Raw genomic sequence first — 17,978 nt, 5'->3', positions numbered from 1 at the left:
CTCACTGCACTCAGTTGAGTGAGCAAATGAGATGGGCCCAGAAGGAGTATCCAAACACAAATTTACAAGAGGGGCGGGCAGTTTCAAGGCCACTAAGATTAACACCAAAACAAAAACAGGAAGGCTGGGTGGGACTAACTGAAGAGCAGAGTCAAAGCTTCCAGTTCAGTTAATATTCCTGCAACACAGCTAAAATCAATTTAAATACTGTATTTTTTTGAAAAAAGGTGCAGATAAAGGTACTTAAATTCTCTTATACGTCCAGTTGAATACAGCAAGTTCTTAGCCGGCTAAAGCTGAGGTTTTTAAACAGAAAATATTTCACACTGTACCACTTAAATAGGCAAGGACAGGAAATCAAAGAATGTGGCTACCCCCACACCTGTAATTACTAGCAAATAACAAAATTCAGCAAACACTGACTAACTTCCAGTTCAGTTAATATTCCTGCAACACACCTAAAATCAATTTAAATACTGTATTTTTTTGAAAAAAAAGGTGCAGATAAAGGTACTTAGATTATATATTCCTTGTTCAGAAGTAGGTATGGGGCTCCTTGAAATGGATTACATGTATAGATCTGCAATTGTAGGACTGCACACATATCTGCTGACCTCACAAGACACAAACTTAGCCAAAGTTTTGAAACATGAGGAGAATAAATCTAAGATGACTTCCCTGCTTAGTCTAGCAGAAGCATATCCATGTCAAGCAGGAATGGAAATCAAACCAGGCAGCAACTGAATGTGCCAAAATACATAAGAAAGAATATAAGGTGATGGATCAGATGAGAAAGGGAAAAATGCATAAATATACTTGCAAGTATAGAAAACGCCTGGAAGAACCTCATATTGATCTGGATCAAACACAGGAATGGTTAAGGAGAGACAAATTCAAACCAAGAGATGAAAGGTTAATATTGGCAGCCCAAGATAGTGGGTTACGTAGACGTTGGTTTACGAAGTCCATTGAACATGTGGGAGAAACTGACAAATGTAGGTTTTGTAAAACAGAATTGGAAATAGTCACACACCTCATCACCGGTTGTGACATACTAATGGCAGAAGGACTGTATATTGAAAGGCATAATAAATAATGCGGCAAGACTGTTGGACTGGGAATTGTGCAAACATTATGGTATTGATGTGGCTGAAAAGCACTGGAAACATGAGCCACAAAGCATCATAGAAAATGAAGAAATCTACATCTCATGGGATCACCCATTACCAACAGTTCAAAAGATAGATGCGAGAAAACCTGATATAGTGGTCCATGAATAGAAGACAAAAGTATCATTGATCATTGAAATCGCTACACCCAGTGACTACAGTGCCTTGCATACAGAGAGAGAGAGCCAAAGTCATAAAATATCAGGATTTGCAGGCAGAAATGAGAGCAATGTGGGAAAAAGATACCCAGCTAGTTCCAACAGTAGTAGGAGCAACATGTCTTATAAAAAAAGAATCTACACTCTTATTTAGATATGTTACCAGTACATGTAACGCCATACAAAATGCAGCAGGAGTCATTACTGGGCACATTGCAGGTGCTGCAAAGAGCACTTTTGACTGACAAAGATTGAAAGAATACTAATTTCATGAACTTCAATCATACTTTGACTTAGGAATGGGGTCCATTCCTGTCATAGTATTAGAAACCCAAAGGATTTGGAGTAATTAAAAAAAAGAGGCATCCTGGGATATTAGCAAGGCCCACTGATGCAGTGCTCTTGGTTTTTGGAGATTGTAGTTAGGACAGGTTCCCTAGTGATAGCTGGGAGGAGTTATGGTCAAGAATATTTCTTAAGGGGCATCTTGGGGGGATAGGATGGTAAAATTGGTGCTAAATGTGTTGGCCAGTAGATTTGCTATATCATCCAGCTCAGTATAGGTGAATCCATTTACAATTAACTTGGTTTGGCACATTGTGTTATATTGCCTTTGAGGTTGTGGATGCCTTGTGATTGCATGGGAGGCTGTTTTTACTTTAAATTTGGCCTTGGTAGACTTGATAAGCCCCGCACCCCCAAGTCGCTTGCTTAGATTGATGAGGGTGTTTTTATCTTGCTAGGCATTGCACTATGGTAATTTGGACATGGAGAAACTGGAGTATCATACTGTTTATCCATCCTTGAGTTGTGTTTGTTTTGATGCACATTGAGGCACTGTGATGCCAGTGCCCTGGCCCAGCAATCAAGGAGCCTCAATCATCACCATTAACACCAGAGAGGGTGTCTCATATATGAGGAAAGGATAACAAATACACACAGTAAAGTGCAATTACCCTTAAGAGCACAAAGAGATCACAGTCAGTCCGGGGCTGGTCGCTCCCTTTCTCTCCAGGTCCCCAATAAGACTCCCCACTGGCACAGCTATAGGGTCCAGATCTCAATAGCTAACACACACACTTTGAGATAAGAGTTTATACAACTACACAGACACTTCTGGGGAAGGCTGGCACAGGTTCTCCAGCTGTGCCCCTTTTACCCAGACTATGAGGTAGTAATCCCTGCCACCACCCAGCTAATATTTATCAGCTACTCAAAGGCCCTTAAAATGGTGTCCAATTATTACTGTGCAATATTATTATCCTATTATAAGTGTTACTATTATTAGAGTGACTTGGTACAGGATCCTTATATACATGCAATGTACTCTTAGAGCTTATCACTACACAAAACAGCCACAGTTGAAAGGTTTTAAAATATTTAATAATAATAAAAACACAAGACAATACTTCTTACTATACAGTGCTAGTCAAGAGTTCAGAGATCACACAGAAATACTTAAAATAATTCAGTAGTACAGTTCTGACATCATAGACTATTTCTAAAAGAAAACACAAATCTAAGACAACTTACATAGGAGCAAGACAGTGCTGTGAGTTGGATGGTCAAGACAAAAATGCTTAATAATCTCTGGTTCTCTCTGTTTAAATTGAAATTGCAGTTCTGATAAACATTACATCATTCTTCATCCTTCCTGGGGTTCCCAGGCCAATAGAAACTGCATCTACATTCTTTTACACATAGGCAGAAACCAGAGCAATAAAATACATTTGCATGTTTAAATCTAGCAGTCTGACTCTTGGTTAAACAATAGAAAGAATGTGCTAGCCCAGACGGAATGACTCCAAATCTTTAACTTCAAAGGACAGACATGAAATGCTTGTCTTAGCTTTCTTTACAGCAGAGGGCAATGTTGTTACATTTTTTTGAAGTTCAACATTTCACAGCATATTCTTTCATTTAAGAAAACAAGCCTGTATTTCAACATTTATATTTACAAATGACAGAATTATCTGCACAATTCTATCTGGCTAGGCTGGCAGCCTTCACAGGCACCTCAACCTTTTGCCACTTCCTGTTCAGTAGCTGATCAAATATTTGCAAGGCATTATAGTCCTTTACTGTCTGAAGTGCTCTCCATGGCTTTAAGCCATCTCTCAGTAACTGCAATCTCTTAATTTTCCAGGGTGAGGAAAACTTGCAAGGTATGGAGTTTCGTGTTTAGACTCCTAGTAATGAGCAGTAACACCATTAGATTTTCCTGGTTTTGTTTTTTTTTTAAACAAAAAATATTTTTATTAAATTTTCATGGATGACATAAGCAATCTTACATTTATATAAATGAAAATAAACCATAAGTACACAATCTCAGTTGCAAACATTATACCTTACCAACCGTGCCAACACAACTGTAGCTGCAAACATTACACATCACTTTTAATATATCCAGTCATTGTCAGTCAATCATTATATAGCTCATTCAAATCCTGCCTTTTTTTAAACATTGTTCCTCCTCTGCATGTATTAATCCCAAAGTTCACATTTTTTTCCTGTGTAATTTGCTCCTACCCTCTTCCAAAGATCCCAGTTCAAGTTGTTTTATCTCTGTTACTATCATCGTTACTTCTAATAAAGTTGGTTTAGGTTTTGATTTCCATTTTCTAGTAATTGCTTTTTTGGCAACCAGCATAATTAGACTCAGCAAGGCCTTACTATGTCTAGGTAATTCTGATTCTGTATCATAGCCCAAAAAAATAATTTCCCTAGTTACTCCAATTTGCTCACCCAGCATCTCCCACAATGCAGACTGCAGGGAATGTTTAAACTCCGCCAACTCATTACACGCCCAGAAAATATGTTTTCAGTTACCTCTTTCTTCCCCATCATACCTCCAACATTTACTGTCTACCTGAGGAAAAATTCTTTGGAGCCTCATGGGGTATAAAAATATCTATGTAAATACTTCCAGACAAAGATCATACATCTTCTAGATTTTGTTGGATATTTGGGAGACATACATATACCCCCCCATTGTTTCTTTGTGAATTGCGTATCCAACCTCTCTTCCCAATCCTTCCTAACCTCCTCTGATTGATTTGTATAGTTATCATGCAATATTTTATATGCTCTTCTAATTATTCCATTCTTAACGGCAATTTCAGTTCTAGATTCTACCAAAAACTCTACTGGTGCTGGTCTTTCATTTAGGACACCCTATTTCTTTCCCTATACTCTGATATCAGTCCTTGATATGGAAGGCAATCTCTAACCTGCAGTCCAAATAAGTTCTTTGAGTCTTCCCACTCTGTTACATTTCCCTCTCTAGTTATTTGCTCCCAGTACCTTGGCTCCTTTGCCAGTTGTCTCTAATTTATTCCCATCCCCTCTTGCCTATTGTCTGTAACCCAAATTGCAGTCATCCCTATCAGCAGAATCTCCTTTCTCCTCCCCATATTGGCTTAGTTCTTAGAATAGCTTCTGCTACTTTATGACTATAATATTCTGCATGATTATTATTGTTCTCCTTAAAGGTCTGCATCCAAAATCCCAGTCTCTCCCCATTACTTGAGCTTCCCCCTGTTTTATCATCATCTCTTTCCATTTTTAATTATAGTTTTCTGCCCGTGCTATGTATTGGAGCCTTAACTATGCTGCTCTGAAATACCCCTTCAACTCAGGTAATCCCAATTTTCCCTGTTCTGCTAGAAGAATAAGCTTACCCCACATGACTCTTGCCATCTTCCTCTCCCATATAAAATCCTTCAGCACTTTATTTATTACTATCCACAACTTCTCCTCTTGTTGATAAAAATATGCTTGACCTGTGTAGAATACAAAAGGGGACTAAAAACATTTTAACTGCTTATATCTTACTATTGATATCCACATAACACAGCTTCCAATTCCTCATTTTTTGTATTAAAAGATATAGTTTCTTCACACATATCATTAGCTGCCACACCGGTAACATTTTTAATCCATACTCCTCTTTCCTGGTTTAGTTTTGGTATATTAGAATATTATATTAGGTTGGCAGTGCCTAATAAAGGGACTATAGGGAAGAGGTGACAAGATTTTAGCCAATATTCAAAAGTCTTGAGGGCAGCCCTGCAGACCATCCTCAGCAAAGCAGCATGGTCTATTACCCTTATGCTCCAAGGCTGATGAATATTGTACTCCCTTCAAATGACACCAAAAACTAAGGCAGTTATCTTCTGTTCATATGGTGGCATCATCCTTGGAAAAGGTAGAATGCTGCCCAAAGGCTCATACCAGCCTGGGATACACAGTCTGAGTGCTCCATCATTTCTCTTCATATAGTCCAGGAAGATGTTTCAGGTCATTTACACCCACATGGACTATAACTGAATTATACTGGTACTTCTGGTTCCGCAACCTGTGTGTGTATTGTGCGATCTGGTGGATTCTGGCTGGATAGGCAACTGACAGTGACTTTCTCCTTCCTCAGCCTACTGAGTGGGACATGTGTGTCTCACAATGGAGTATCCTATGACCAAAACCTTGTGTTTTGTGTGGTAGTTTGCCTTTTGGGCTTATAAGTTGTGATGCCTGCCATAAGATTTGGTTGTACGTGTTGCGGTGGGTGTTGTTTTGGTAGGGTACTTTATAGGTTGTTGAGGATAGTTATTTCAAGTGTAATGTCTGGGTGGCCTGTGGGGTTTAGGAAGATTACATTTGAGCTTAGGCATATGTGGGTATATGTTTCTAGGCTATACAATGTGCGGTGGGTGTAGTGTGTGCATTTCTAACAACCTGTTTGATATTGTAAGTGCTTGTATGTGACAGCCTTGTCTCCACTGACATTGTGTAACTACATCTGTGACATACTGTATCAGTTTTAGGTGACTGCCAATAAATATGAGACAATTTCTTCATTGCCTCAGGATGCCCATTTCCAGCAAAGTGGCTGCAGAAATGGTAAAAACACATATGCATGGTTACAGATCCTTATGATGTGATCTACAGGGGGACAGTACAAGAGTTTACAGCTGGCCAGTTTGGGTAAAAATCAAAACTAAGAGTAAACTCATGAGGCAGTGCTCCTCAATGCATAGACTAGTTGCTAAGTACCGAGAAAAATTCACCAAACACATCAACGTGTACAGCTTTTCCCAAGTCATCACATCTCCCACCAGGACAGAACACTACAAGCATGAATCCTTACTAGACTGAATTCTAGTCAATTCTCCCCACTTATCATTCCACTCAAGTTGCCTCCCTGACAGTCTGAGTGACTACTGCCCAACTTTTCTCTTAAGAAATCACAGCTATCCAACACATCAAACCACCTTCCGTACAATTAGGAACAGAACAATTTTATCTTTGCACTTAAAAATTGCTCCTGGGAACACCTCGAACAACTACCCTTGGATGAGGCAGTACTCTCTTTCAACATCTTCCTTGGTATTCTCAATACCCATGCCCCTCCTAGAAACATTAGAATCAAAGCCAATTATGCACCCTGGTTAACCAAAGAAACCAGATCCATACTCAAAGCTAGGGACAAGGCCTGGTTACAGTTCCATAAGAACAAAACCAGTACTACTAAGCAGCATTTCCTAGTACTTAGAAACAAAGCTAAAAAATCAACTAAAGCTGACAAAGCCAACTACCACCACAACATCCAATCCAAACATCAAAATAACTCCCAAAAATTCTGGGCTGCAGCTAACAACCTAGTGCAACCTGGTAAAACTACTACCCCCACTCCAACAGTTAACACCTGTGAGGATGTTGCCACCCAATTTAACACTTATTTCACATAATCCATTCAAACCCTAGCCAACAACAAAATTAAGTCTAAGCCTACCCCCTCTGAACCAAACCAAAACACTCCCCCACAAAACAACTCAAACCATTTCAAGTTAAAACCAGTCCCTACCAAATATATCAAAAAACTACTGAAGAAACTAAAACCAACCATTTTAGCTGCTGAGAATCTCCCGGCAGATTTTCTGCAAATTGCCTCAGATGCTATCTCCTACCCAGTAATCATACTTATAAATAGATCACTAAGTGAAGCCTATATCCCTAATATATGGAAATGTGTGCACATCTTGCCCCTCCACAAAGGCAGTACCTCCTGTGAACTTACTATCACCCCATTGCCATCCTTTCCCCCTGTCTAAACACCTGGAGAGTAGTTCACTCCCAACTTAAAGGAAGAAAGCAGTAAGCACCGTGGTAGTCCAATGAACCTCTCCAAGCTGTAACTGTAGATAAATCCTTTATTAAACACAAACAACACAATGAGGTAAATGAAACACTGATAAATCAAGCGCTTTCGCCTGCATAGATGTCAGGCTTTTTCAAGATGAAACAGCAGGGTAACCAAGTTCATTTAAATAGAGGCTTTCAGTGATGATTGTTTCAATTAAACAATTACATTAATTAAATTAAATTAATTGAATTAAATTGATTGAAATGCTTTGACCAACACCAAGATGTAAAATATACTTTGTTGAGATGGAAGCATGGTTGTGCACAATACTTTTGATTTCAAGCAAATAAAAACATGTTAAAATACAAATATGTAGATGTTATCTGACAAGAACTGTGAATACTATCTTGTAATACTGAATACTATCAGTACATTCTAAAGTCATTGAAAAAAACTTTCTTAATTTAAATATTTTAAATATTATAAATAACATGGACGAATAAAAAATGAAATCAGAGTGGTGTGACAACTGTGTTTTTTTGTTTTAGTTTTTTTAAAATGAAACCTTCTAAGAACTGTGCATATAAAAATATACAATTAAAATGAACATTAAAAAATTCCTTTATGCACTCAGTGCCAATAAAATATCAATAGATATAAAAATAAATATGAATAAAAATACATTGTTTAATATATATATTATTTCTAGTTAATATATAATAAATATCAATAAATATAATAAATATAATAAATATTAAACTTGTGTATTAAATCTACTGTTGTGTAAAAAATACCTAAAAAATGTCTAAAAAATGTGGTTTTGATTAATAAATTATTAATTTCTGACCATGTGCATGTGTTATGATGTTTTTGTAATAGTGCGTCTTTTGTACAAAAACTTGTTGAAAACATACAAATGTTTGAAACTTCTTACATTCAACCTGTGACATCTTTTGTAGATGAATTTCCAAATGGACAGCCTGTGAGCAACTATGTTATTCCTTGTTCCATAAGATATTAATTATGGTTATAGTTTCGCTCGTCTAAGTTTTAATAAACTACTGATGCTGATAGCATCATTTAAGGCAGGTGGTTTTGTTGCATTTAGTCTGAGTTGCCATATTAGTTCTTTGTACTCAATGGTGGCTTCCCAGTCACCACCTCTTGGGTTATGGGGAACCTGCTCTAAGACTAAAAATTTCACAGACATGTTAGGGCAGACCATCTGGTGTCTATAAAAAGCGTTTGATTCTTTCTTCTTTTGGATGTCATAAAGGTGTTCGTAGATTCTCCTACGCAATGTCCTTTCGGTCTTTCCAATGTAAAAACTTTCACAAATCTGACACACACCTAAGTATATTATCCCTTTAGATGCACAGTTGTAATGTAACTCTGATCTGACTCTAAAATTTCTGGATTTAATGTATAATGAACCTGTGTTCATAATGTATGCACATTGTTTGCAAGCATTACATTTGTAAGTACCTGCCTGAATCTTTACGGTTTGTTTCATGCATTGCCTTTGTCTCTCAAATATATTTTTGAGATTAATATTTCTTGCGTTGACAAATGTTGGTTGACTGAGCAACCATTTGTTAATTTCTTCATTTGATCTTATAATAGGCCAATATTTCGTTATGGTGTTTCTTAAATCCACAGCATTATTGTTATATGTGCATACAAAAGCAGCTTTAGTGTCAAATTCTTTACTTTGTGTTTGTGTTTCAGCAATTCCAGTTGTTATCTCCCCTTTTGATATACCTAGTAAAGGTGAATATGTGTTGTCTCTTTTGGTTAAAACTTCCTGATGCATTTTGTTTATTAACCTATCAGGGTATCCTCTTTCTAAAAATAAGTTCTTTAGTGTGTTCACTTCCCTACAAAATAACTCATCCGTACTACACATTCTTGAGGCTCTGATGAATTGTCCTTTCAGAATGCCTTTCTTTTGTGAATAGGGGTGACCACTAGCAAAATGTAGAAATGCATTAGAGAATGTACTTTTTCTGTACACTGATGACTCAAACCTCTTTAACTCTTTGTTTTTGATCAGACTAACGTCCAAATAGTTTAATGTGTCATCACTAATGTTATGTGTAAACCTTAAAAAGTCGGTGGTGCTATTTATGTACTTCAAAAATTCATCCAGACTTTCCCTGTTGCCACTCCATAGCAAACAAATGTCATCCAAATATCTTTGATAGTGTGTGATATTTTCTTTCCAGGCTGAATTAAAAATAAATTGTCTCTCCCAGTAGAATAAGACGATATTTGCATATGCGGAGGCACAGGGTGTGCCCATTGCTACACCTTTTCTTTGTTTAAAAAATTCTCCATTAAAAAAGATAAAATTGTTGTTTAAAATAATTTCCATAAAATCAACCATTAAATTAATCAAATTTGTACTTAAACCTGAATAATTGATTAAAATTTCATTAAACCATTGTAGTCCTGTAGCGTGGGGGATGCTGGGGAGCAATTCTACTATGTCCACTGTAACCATTACGTTGGTACAACTATAGTATTCATTTTTAATATTTTTCAGGAATTCCCAAGAGTCCTTGCAAATGTGGTCAAAGGATGAAACCATTTTCTTAAGAGACACATCTACAAATTTTCCTAAAGGTTCTGTGATACCTCCAGATCCTGCCACAATGGGTCTAAATTTTAAAGGGTTTAAACCTTTGTGAACTTTGGGAATCCCAAACATGACTGGGGTAAGAGGTTTGTTAACCATTAAAAAATTCAGTAGTTTCTCGTTAATTACCCCTTGCAATAAATGATCTTGTAATAAGAATTTTATTTTTGCATATGCTATATTAATTTCATTTAAAGAAATGATGCTGTATTGTTCGGTGTCTTGTAGTATGTTATGTATATTGGCATCGTAGTCATGTTTGTACATCAAAACCACCCCACCCCCCTTATCCGGTTTCATAACCCTGATTTGTTCCTCTCCAAGTTGATTTATGAGAGAACAACAATTATTAGATAAATTTTCTTTTGTGTTACTGGTGTTTTTCAACTTTCTAATATGTCTCCACCAGTTTCTCGAAAATTTTAATAACTGGATGAAGAGGTGGGTTAAATGTGCTGGTTCTGCTAACAGGCTCCCTAACATAAGTTGTACCCTTGAAAAATACATTTAAGTTGAGCTGTCTTGTGTAGAGTTTCAGTTCCATAATTGTCTTAGTTACATCTAGGGGTTTAGTTGGAACAAATTGGAAACCCTTTGTAAACAGTTCAAAATGTGTATCATCAATGGTCATGTCAGTAAAATTATAGATTGTGAAATTAAATTTGGAAATTATTGTACAGGATTCAGTAGTAGCTGTTGAAATGACTGTTACTACATCATTGGTAGCTTTTGATCTGTTTATCTCCATTGTCTCACCCAGTTGTGATTGCTTTGAAACTGAACCCTGTTCCCCTGTCTTCCCTGAGGAAAATGAAAAACCTGGTTTGGGTTGTTGTTAGGTGTACTTGTGTTACTGTTGTTACCCTGTTTCTGCGCCAGGTGTTCACTACGCCTGGGTGGTTCATTAACTGCGGGGGAATCATCATGTTCATATACATTGCTGGTAACAACTTTGTTGTAATTCTGTTTGTTAGTCCAAACACTTCTAGTAAAAGTCTGATAAGCTGTGCCATTTTTGTAGTCTAAGTCCCTTTCCAACTTTCTAATTTTCCTGTCCATTATTTTCATGCAATGTTGGTCTACATCTGTGAAAACATTGTCATAGTCTTTTTTTACCCTAGAAAAATGCATATCAGAAATAATAGTTTCATTCAAATCATTTAACTCTTGTAATAAAACATCAATTTTCTTTTCATAGTCCTTGATCATGAGTTGCAACATTTCTAAACCTGTATTATCTAATAACATTGAAATATCTTTAAAGAGTTGTGTCCCTTGAGTAGCATTATTAGGGAATTTAATTAAACGGAGCCCTTTTGGGACTCTTTTAACTCTAACACACTCATACAGGTAATCAATTTCTAACTGCATTGCCTTATATGCATACAGTTTTTCTTTAAACAATAAAAAATCATTGTCCGTTTTACTTGTTTTTGAAGAATTGTCAACAGTACCTTTTTCAAAAATGAATGCTTTGTTTGTCCATGCCCCAAAGTTAAAAGCTCTTGCATTGTTATCGGCTAGTTTGTTCGCACCCTGCTGCTGTAAAGATGATCCATTTTTTGAAAAAATGTCCATTGAATGTCCCGTAGCGTTTGGTCGCCCATTCGCATTTGAAACAGATGCTTCCTTGTCGTGTTCCAGACCCGTGTTGTTCTCTCCAAATTCCTGAAGCTGATTGCCCGCAACCCCAGATGTAACCGTTGGGTTGCTTTCTTTATTTTTCAATGAGTTACTGATCTGGGTAAGCAGGCTGACAACCTGCCGAAATTCCGCCCTTGTGACTGGCACGTCATCTGCCTCATCACGCAAAAGAAATGGTGTGCTTGGGAAGTCGGACGTCTCCGCGCTCTCTGCCATGACCAAAACCAGAAATAAGCCAAACCACGAACTAAGTCCCAACAACCAAAAGGAAGAAAGCAGTAAGCACCGTGGTAGTCCAATGAACCTCTCCAAGCTGTAACTGTAGATAAATCCTTTATTAAACACGAACAACACAATGAGGTAAACGAAACACTGATAAATCAAGCGCTTTCGCCTGCATAGATGTCAGGCTTTTTCAAGATGAAACAGCAGGGTAACCAAGTTCATTTAAATAGAGGCTTTCAGTGATGATTGTTTCAATTAAATTAAATTAATTGAATTAAATTGATTGAAATGCTTTGACCAACACCAAGATGTAAAATATACTTTGTTGAGATGGAAGCATGGTTGTGCACAATACTTTTGATTTCAAGCAAATAAAAACATGTTAAAATACAAATACGTAGATGTTATCTGACAAGAACTGTGAATACTATCTTGTAATAGTGTGGTAGTTTGCCTTTTGGGCTTATAAGTTGTGATGCCTGCCATAAGATTTGGTTGTACGTGTTGCGGTGGGTGTTGTTTTGGTAGGGTACTTTATAGGTTGTTGAGGATAGTTATTTTAAGTGTAATGTCTGAAACCCTGTGGGGTTTAGGAAGATTACATTTGAGCTTAGGCATATGTGGGTATATGTTTCTGGGCTATACAATGTGCGGTGGGTGTAGTGTGTGCATTTCTAACAACCTGTTTGATATTGTAAGTGCTTGTATGTGACAGCCTTGTCTCCACTGACATTGTGTAACTACATCTGTGATATACTGTATCAGTTTTAGGCGACTGCCAATAAATATGAGACAATTTCTTCATTGCCTCAGGATGCCCATTTCCAGCAAAGTGGCTGCAGAAATGGTAAAAACACATATGCATGGTTACAGATCCTTATGATGTGATCTACAGGGGGACAGTACAAGAGTTTACAGCTGGCCAGTTTGGGTAAAAATCAAAACTAAGAGTAAACTCATGAGGCAGTGCTCCTCAATGCATAGACTAGTTGCTAAGTACCGAGAAAATTTCACCAAACACATCAACGTGTACAGCTTTTCCCAAGTCATCACATCTCCCACCAGGACAGAACACTACAAGCATGAATCCTTACTAGACTGAATTCTAGTCAATTCTCCCCACTTATCATTCCACTCAAGTTGCCTCCCTGACAGTCTGAGTGACCACTGCCCAACTTTTATCTTAAGAAATCACAGCTATCCAACACATCAAACCACCTTCCGTACAATTAGGAACAGAACAATTTTATCTTTGCACTTAAAAATTGCTCCTGGGAACACCTCGAACAACTACCCTTGGATGAGGCAGTACTCTCTTTCAACATCTTCCTTGGTATTCTCAATACCCATGCCCCTCCTAGAAACATTAGAATCAAAGCCAATTATGCACCCTGGTTAACCAAAGAAACCAGATCCATACTCAAAGCTAGGGACAAGGCCTGGTTACAGTTCCATAAGAACAAAACCAGTACTACTAAGCAGCATTTCCTAGTACTTAGAAACAAAGCTAAAAAATCAACTAAAGCTGACAAAGCCAACTACCACCACAACATCCAATCCAAACATCAGAATAACTCCCAAAAATTCTGGGCTGCAGCTAACAACCTAGTGCAACCTGGTAAAACTACTACCCCACTCCAACAGTTAACACCTGTGAGAATGTTGCCACCCAATTTAACACTTATTTCACATAATCCATTCAAACCCTAGCCAACAACAAAATTAAGTCTAAGCCTACCCACTCTGAACCAAACCAAAACACTCCCCCACAAAACAACTCAAACCATTTCAAGTTAACACCAGTCCCTACCAAATATATCAAAAAACTACTGAAAAAACTAAAACCAACCATTTTAGCTGCTGAGAATCTCCCGGCAGATTTTCTGCAAATTGCCTCAGATGCTATCTCCTACCCAATAATCATACTTATAAATAGATCACTAACTGAAGCCTATATCCCTAATATATGGAAATGTGCGCACATCTTGCCCCTCCACAAAGGCAGTACCTCCTGTGAACTTACTATCACCCCATTGCCATCCTTTCCCCCTGTCTAAACTCCTGGAGAGTAGTTCACTCCCAACTTATAGAATACCTGCTATCTCACAATCTCAAAATTTAATCAACTAACTTTAGCTCATAAACTTCTCCACCACCCAGAAAAGATCCCTACCCTCAAAGATATTACTCAACTATACTCTGCCTCTAGATCCCTTCGCTCCAACAATGAACAACTTCTCCAAGTCACTAAAGCAAAAAAACGGAACAGATGAGACTCTCTACTCCTACTGCATTTCCAAACTCACTAGTGTCTACTCCCACTACCAAACAGTTTAAAAACCTTCTAAAAATCCACCTTGCTAACTCACGGCTCTGATCCTGTAACACCCCAGGGTAAGTCCCCTCAGCCATCCCACTACTTAATCCCCCCTTCTTACTCTTCATCCTCCACTGTACTTCACCACTTCAGAAAGCCTGAACTCTCATTTCTCCCAGTAAATCATTATCTGGGTTACCCCGAGTTTTCAACCTGGACTCTTCAACTTGAATTGGTGTCTCTACTAATAGCGTTGTACATTGTTCATAACTACAATTTCACATGATGTATAATATGCTTCTGCTATAGTTCCCACTATTTCAATTTATTAATGTTGTTGCATCTTTCAGCTTTTCCCGGTTAGGGGTCACCACAGCGGAACTCCGGTCTGCTAATGATTGGCAGTAGATTTTTACGTGCCGGGTTGCCGGCCCTGACGCACAACCTTCAATGAAGGTACACCCATTCACGCATGTCTCCACACAGAAGACGCTCTAGCTGAGAATCGAACAGGGCAACATCTTACTGTGAGGCGACAATGCTACCGCAGCACCACCACCACAGTATATTTCAATTTATTAATGTACTATATTTATATCTTAAAGTTTTAATGTACTCTATTATACTGGAGCTTTTCTCCCTGGGCCTCCACTGAATGGACTCGTATCCAGTTGGACTTTCCAGATAAACAAATGCAAAATAAATAAATACATTTTTATAAAAACATTTCAGTTCTAATCTTGCTTAAATAGTACATTTTGCACATAGTGTTTGCAACACATTCTCCTCTTGCCTTACATAGCCCATGTATCTCTTATATTTAGCAAATGTCTCCCCGTGCTTTTATATGTATTTTAACAAATTTCCAGTTCCTTTTACCTCTTTTACTTGATCTGGAAGGAATTTTGTTTACACACCATTATTTTTTCCACCCATTCATTCTTATAATATCCACTTAATGGAATTCAAGTAATGGGGACCTGGAACCTATGGTGGCAGATAAAGCTAATCCTGGAAGGGTTACCAGGTCACTACAGGATGTGTTTACAGATACATTTTATTTAACATTAAATCTGCTTCTGTCAAAACCTTGCTTCTTATTTTATTACTCTATATACCTGACAATTCTGTTGCATACTAATATAAATCATGTAACTTACTAAGCTCATGAATACCTACCCTCTAATAGCAGACATTCTTTTTGATGGCCCACTTGTCAAAGTGGCACTCTTCTGGAATATACAAACTGCTAAACACTATGTACTCTTACAACACCATTGTTAAAACTGGTTTCTGTTTTACCGTTGTTTCTTATTATGCAAGAGAAATTCTAGACATATAGCAAATACAAATGTGTGCAATAGAATGTGCAGATTAGGGCTTGTGTATTAACTATTTTGCAGATAGAGCCTATAGAGGTCACATGTATGTTGCAGCTGGACTTGTAATGGTTTACCTGAGCTGTCGAAGGCATATGGTACGTTTGTTCCAATAGTATTTTGTGAGTGGTGTATGGCATTTGTGTTTTGGAATGAGTTGTCAACTTAACCTCCCAACTATCCTGATTTTCATATAATGTCCAGACGTTTGACTCATACACTTTGGCGTGTTCCTCATAAAATTAGTTTTCTGGCAAATCACTGAGGATTGAAGTCACTAAATAATGACAGACATTTCAGTTTCACGTTTCATATTCTTCATAAAATGCATACTAACACAAATCCTGTTATTCTACCAACATTTAAAATCTTTACCTATTTTTGGCCCTTGTCCTAATTTATTGTACTAAAAGGATGAGGTATGGTGGTCAAAAGTATGCAGAGTGAGTGTATAGGAAAAGCTTGACATATATGATTGAAAGTATGGTGTTGTTTAATTTTGTGGCCAGAGGAATGTCCTGAGGAAAAGTAAATGTTAGGTGTAGACTGTGTGCATGTGTTGGGGGGGGGCATGATAGAAGTGTTGGAGTGGCTCTTTACCCCGAGTGATACTTATTCCAAACTAAGGGCAATCCTGGAGTTAAGTGCTACATATTTTGAAGAGTGGGTGGGGGTTCTCCCAGCTTATAAGTACGTGTATACTTAGTTGCCTGGATGTGTTAGGTGTATGGATTCAATTAGTTACTTCTATTAGCACACCACTAGGTTCTACAGATTTTTAGGCACTTGTCCAGAATTCTGCTAAGAGATCAAAAGGTATGAGCAAGCGCACTGTTATTTTTATCTGTGTTGCACGTGGTCATGCTACTTTTGTGAGGTCTGTAAAAGCAATCTACAAAGGCATAATATGGGAAAGTGCACTTTTTTGCTGAAAAACAAAACCACTTTACGGCCCCACCCAATCTCGACTATGGGAAAGTGCACCCCTTTGATGAAAAACAAAATCATTTACACCCCCATCAGAACATTCTGGGGGATATTCAATAGCAAAATAATATTCCAGAAAGATGAAGGAATAATTAGTACATAGTAAAAGATTAAGCTTCTTTACAAACATACCCTTTTCTAAGTTTCTGACAACTGTGGCCCATTTTATATAAAACCACACACATAGATATACATTTCTTTGTTCAAGAAATCGAAACAAAGCCAAAAAATGATTGGGGGCATTAACTCCAAATCACAGATGTTTGGTGGTGCAGCGGATAGCGTTGTCGCCTCACAGCAATAGGCTCTCCCGTTCGATTTCCGGATGGAGCGCCTTCTGTGTAGAGTCTGCATATCCTCCCCACGGTCGAGTGACATTAAAGACATGCAGGTGGGTGCATGCGTGAATGGGCGTGCCTTCTTAAAAGGTTGGTCGATGGGCTGGCAACTCGGCACCGTAAAAATTCACTGCCAATCATGAGCGGACTGGAATTGCGCTGTGGCGACCCCTAACCGGGAAAAGCCGAAAGACAAGACCTGAAAAATGAATGAAACACCAATTATGAATAAACGCCAACTTTCTGAAGACAAAATATGAAACTCTAAATGCTGGCATTACTAACTGACTTTAACCCTCCGTCCTTTATAAGACAATCAAAAAATTTATCACAGCAAAAAAACGGTAACACCTGTGTGAAGCACAATGTCAATGATGTGTTCAATAAATGCAAGTCGTTACTTCGACTCTCGACGATTTCTCCTTCCCGCTTTACCCAGTTAGGAGTCGCCACATGGGAACAACGGTCCGCAGAACGATTGACAGTGGAGTTTTATGGTGTCAAGTTCCATAGAAGGTACACACTCGCTCCTAGGGCCAATTTAGAGTGTCCAATCCACCTACAGCATGTCTTTGGGAATGGGATGTGGGAGGAAACACATGCAACCTCGGGGAGGACATGCACACTCCGCAGAGAGGCACTCCAGCCGACAACCTGCCTCTTGCTCTGAGAAGGCAACACTAACGGTTGCATCACTGCGGGCACAAGTTAGTTTTTAGGATACTTTGGAAAGTGGTTCCACTTCAGTCTGTATATTATCAGCCTTCAAAAATATTGGTAACGATACAGGGTTACAATCTGTTCCTCTTTGCTTGCAATTGTGTCCTAAAAAAATGGCAAATGTCCAGAGATTTCAGGACAAAAAAAAAATTCCGAAGTTGTCTTTAATAGTGTCATAAGGCAGTCGTTACATGAAATAGTGTAAGCAACATATGCTACAAAAATAAACGTTTATTTTAGTAAAAAAAAAGGTGAAGTTCT

Source organism: Protopterus annectens, chromosome 8.part0 (genome assembly GCF_019279795.1).
Source record: "Protopterus annectens isolate FY-2018-M chromosome 8.part0, PAN1.0, whole genome shotgun sequence".
NCBI lineage: Eukaryota > Metazoa > Chordata > Ceratodontiformes > Protopteridae > Protopterus > Protopterus annectens.
This window is presented reverse-complemented; position numbering follows the sequence as displayed.